The sequence below is a fragment of the Gossypium raimondii genome, chromosome 5 (genome assembly GCF_025698545.1).
Source record: "Gossypium raimondii isolate GPD5lz chromosome 5, ASM2569854v1, whole genome shotgun sequence".
NCBI lineage: Eukaryota > Viridiplantae > Streptophyta > Magnoliopsida > Malvales > Malvaceae > Gossypium > Gossypium raimondii.
The window spans coordinates 41,901,581-41,906,140 of NC_068569.1; the positions used below are offsets into that span (position 1 = coordinate 41,901,581).

The following is a 4,560-nucleotide window of genomic DNA, read 5'->3' on the forward strand; positions in this document are numbered from 1 at the left end:
ATTATATAATATATATTCTTAATACTTAAGATAACTTTTATTATTATAATATATGTAATAAATTTACACATTTTTACCTAATGTCGTCCTACTAAAGAAACAATGGTATAATTGCTTCCTTATTCCCTTTAATTATTCTTTAATCTATAATTCAACCTAATTACTCTTAATTCAAGCAAATTCAGTTGCGAAACTTAATTAACTACACAACTATCTTCGTAAATATTTATTAAAAATATTTACGAGTCCGATTTACGGGAATAGAGTCTCGAGAATGCACTTTCTACCAACCCTGACTATCGAGTCGTTACAGGCCTTTTTTGGCAATGAAAATTCATTAGAAGATAACTCAAAACAGTGAAAATTGGCTGAGGAGGAGAGAGAGAGACATTAGCTTAGTTTTAGGTTTAGTGTTCTCTAGGTTTCTCTTAGTTTTTCTACAATTTTTCTAAGGTTTTCATTTTCTCTCCATCTTTCTTAGTTTAGACTTTATTTTTCTGCATTTACTTCTTGTTCTTGATGTTCTTAGTGTTAGTTAAGTTAACTATCACTGTAGCTAAGGTTTATGTACACTTTCAGTCCTTATACCTTGGTTTCAAGACACTTTAAGCTTTAGTTTAATGCATTTCGGTTTCTTGTACTTTAAATCTATTAAAGTGTGTTCCTTTTATGTTTATTGTTTTAGGTTTTCTTGTTAAGTGCTTTTAGTTTCAAGTTATTTAAGTTTTCTTGCATAAAAATCTCAACTTTCATATTTTTCTTAAGTTTACTTTCATGGCTGTTTTGTTTTCTATCTCCATGTTCATTTCTTTTACTTTCTGCATGAGTAGCTAAACCTCAAAGGGGGTTGGTTGATAGAGATGTGGGTAAATTGAAATCTTTGGACAAAAGACTAAATCGTAATAAATTAGACTAAATTGAATAGACCTAAAAACTTAGAAAGTGACACCCCTAAGGGAATATCGAGGCAAGTGAGAACGAAAGGTAATAATGTCGAGCACTTGTTCATTAGTCCCGAATTAACCGGTAAGATCAGAAGATAAATCAGAGTTAATTTGTCTAAGTTAGTAAAATTAAAATCCGAAGACAAAATGGAGCCACTTAGTAATTTACCCGATTTAAGTCTATTGTTTGAGGATCGGTGAACCACATCGAAATCAGCCAACCACCATTAGTTATTTACTAAATATTCCCTTATTTTTTTATTCTTTACAATTTAGTCCTTAGAGTAGCATATTTAATTTTCTTGCAATCTTTTCTTGATATGAATTTTTGTACTATAAAATCGTATCAATAGCCGCTAAGAATTTATAGTGTATGCTAGCTATTGCTCAATCGCCATCTCCCTTGGTTTCAATCCTTGGAATACTCTGGTGTTTTATTGTAAAATTATAAATATTACAATTGACCTATACGCTTGCAGTAAAACTGGGGTTTAAAATTTTTTTTATAAATTCATTGTTTTATCAAACATACGCAATGTTGGTCACTTTGCTCTTCTAAATAGTAATGGAAAACGTTCCTTACTATTAGGCATTTGTCCAGCCTCAGAGGATGCCCCATCCTTAAGCGGACATACTATGTTCTAGTGAGGTTTGAGACAATTGGCTGTCATTTAAGACAAATAGACTCATGAGGGATAGACCACCTTATAGGGAAGCCAAAGCTACCCTCAAGCTTCCTTCTCACTCGTATGAACTTATGGTGGTTTGAGTGGATAATTAAGGAGGTACTTTGAACGATAGACTCGTGGTCCTCGCGAGTGCAAAAGTAGACCATCCCAACTGATATCCTCCGGGTAATGACCTATAATTGATAAAAAAATGCTGAAACACGCCCAGGAATGGAGGCTCATAGTATAATGGGAGATGGAAGCTTGCCTCCAATAAGTATAACGGGGGGATGAACCCATTGCAGGAATCACTCAACTAGCAATCTCTAAGGTCGGATGACCTCTGCACATGCGTAGTAGAGGGCTCATTGCCATCCTGAGCCCTCTGATAAGCTATAAAAGTAACATTTTTTAATCTCATTCTTAATACATTTTTAGATGATTAATTATGCAAATTAGTGAATTTAACGCTTCTAATCCTTTAAATTCATGTTTCTATACCTAAGAGAGCATTTGGGTACGAAAGGAGTGAAAAAACGAGCAAAAATTAGACAAATAGAGCTGTTTTCAAGATCCACACGGCCGGGGCATTTTAGAACGACCTGGGCTCACACGGGCTGGCCACACATTTCGTACCCTGCTTCCCAAATAAGCAGAAAAACCCAATTTTTAGGCTTTCTAAGCATTCTAAAGTTTATAAATACCAATTAGAAGAAGACCTAAGGGAGCAATCAGAGAAGATCAAAGAAAACACTCGAAGAACACCATCAGAATCAACTCAGAAGTGGATCTCCATCAAAATCAAATATCTCCTTTTAATTTCTTTCGAAGTTTTATTGAGTTTCTTTATGTCCTGTGGTTATTCTGACTTTGAGATGTTTCTATTCAGGATTATGAACTAAATTCTATAGATACCTAGGGAAGATGAAACTTATGATGAAACCTTTTATTTAATATATGTGTTTACGCGATAAAGACTTGATTCTTGTTCTCAATTATGTATGCTTAATTCTGATTTTAATATTTTCAAAATATTAATTCCTGTTTAATTTGCTTAATTCAGTGGAGTAAAAGGCCCTATTTAAAAGTAGATCTAGCAAAATTGAGTGGTGTTGCATGCAATCGTAGAAATAGGACAACATAAATCTACCGGATTAGAGTTAAATCTAATAGGGGAATCCATATATCGAGTTAATACGACTATAAGGGTTTTAGTTAGAAAGAGATTTCAATTAATCAACCTAGAGTCAATGTTTCTTACCCTCGAAAGAGCTATTAACATGATTTAGGGATTTCTACTAATCAAGAAACAAGTGAATAAATCATTTAATTCATATTCATAATAATAGATGAAGTCTAGGTGGATTATTTCCAGGGTATTGTACAACCCACCATGCTGAAAATAATTTCAAATTGAAGTCTAACACTAATCAGATGATACAACAATTTTTTTAGTTCGATGGTTTACAAGACGAAGATCCAAAAACTCATTTGGCTAATTTTCTTAAAATCTGCGATACTTTCAAGATAACTGGCATCACTGACGACGCCATTCGCCTAAGGTTATTCCCTTTCTAGTTGAGAAATTAAGCTAAACAGTGGTTGAATTCTTTACCACGAGGTTCTGTCACCACATGGGCTCAAATGATGGAAAGTTTTTTCTGAAGTACTTCCCACCGGCTAAGACAGCCAAGTTGATGAACAACATCTCTTCCTTTGTACAGATCGATTTAGAGACGTTATATGATGCATGGGAGAGATATAAGGATTTATTGAGAAGGTGCCCTCACCATGTGTTACCTCTATGGCTACAAGTTCAAACCTTCTACAATGGTTTGAATCCTTCAAAGAGGCAGTTAATTGATGCAACAGTCGGTGGAACTCTGATTAATAAAACACCCGAAACAGCTTATGAATTTATAAAGGATGTGGCACTGAATAATTATCAATGGCAAGTCATGAGGACGAAGCTGATGAAAGCAGTCATTGTTTTTAACTTAGATGCGGTCACCATGTTATCAAATCAAGTAGAACTGTTAAATTAGAAAGCAGCCGAAGATGTTGACGAAGTTTATCTTGACGTCAGAAACCCGCTTTCAAAACATTGAGACAGTATTGAAAAATCAACAAGCATTGATTCAAGGGCTCGAGAAATAAATAGGTCAGTTGGCTAAGCTAATTTCAGAACGACCACAAGGTAGTTTGCCTAGCAATACCGAAACTAACCCAATGGAGCAGCTTCATGTAATTACTATTCGAGATGAAGAAGGGTTAGTTGGATCTGAACAAGAACTGAGGTACGATATTATGGTAAACAACAATAAGTTTAAGGTAAGCTAGAAAGAGAAAAAGTCGGTTGCCAAAGAATATAAAGCTCGAGTTCTATATTCTAAAGCGAAGAAGAGAGACCGCACGAATGAACAATTTGGTGAATTTCTTAAACTTCTGAAAAAATTACATATTAACTTACCGTTTATTGAAGCTCTATCACAGATGCCTAATTACGTCAAATTTTTAAAGAAGCTTTTGGCAAACAAAAGGAAGTTAGATGATTCGTCGACTAATGCAATTTGTTTGGCCATAGTGTAAAATAAACTGCCTAACATATTAAAAGATCTAGGGAGTTTTACTATTCCTTGCTTAATTGGTAGTTTGAATATTAATAATGCTTTAGCTGATTTAGGGGCTGGTATTAACGTCATGCCCTATAAAATGTTCAAGAAATTAGCTCGTGGGAAACCCAAACAAACTAGGATGAGTATTCAATTAGTAGATAGAACCATTAGGTTTCTCAAAGGTATTATTGAATATGTTCTTGTAAAAATTTATAACTTCTTATTCCTAGTTGATTTTGTTGCTTTAGACATGGATGAGGATAGTGAGGTAACTTTAATTTTAGGTCGGTCCTTTTTAGCAACTGCTAGAACTATAATTGATGTTGGTATGGG

At 34.2% G+C, this 4,560-nt stretch overlaps 1 non-coding gene across 1 annotated transcript; it reads right to left on the bottom strand.

Moving 5' to 3' along the window:
- Nucleotides 1-3,303: 3,303 nt before the first annotated feature.
- On the bottom strand, nt 3,304-3,410 carry LOC128041425 (small nucleolar RNA R71). The gene has a single exon (XR_008196447.1). It is a non-coding gene; the product is annotated as a small nucleolar RNA R71 (small nucleolar RNA).
- Between the last annotated feature and the right edge of the window lie 1,150 nt (nt 3,411-4,560).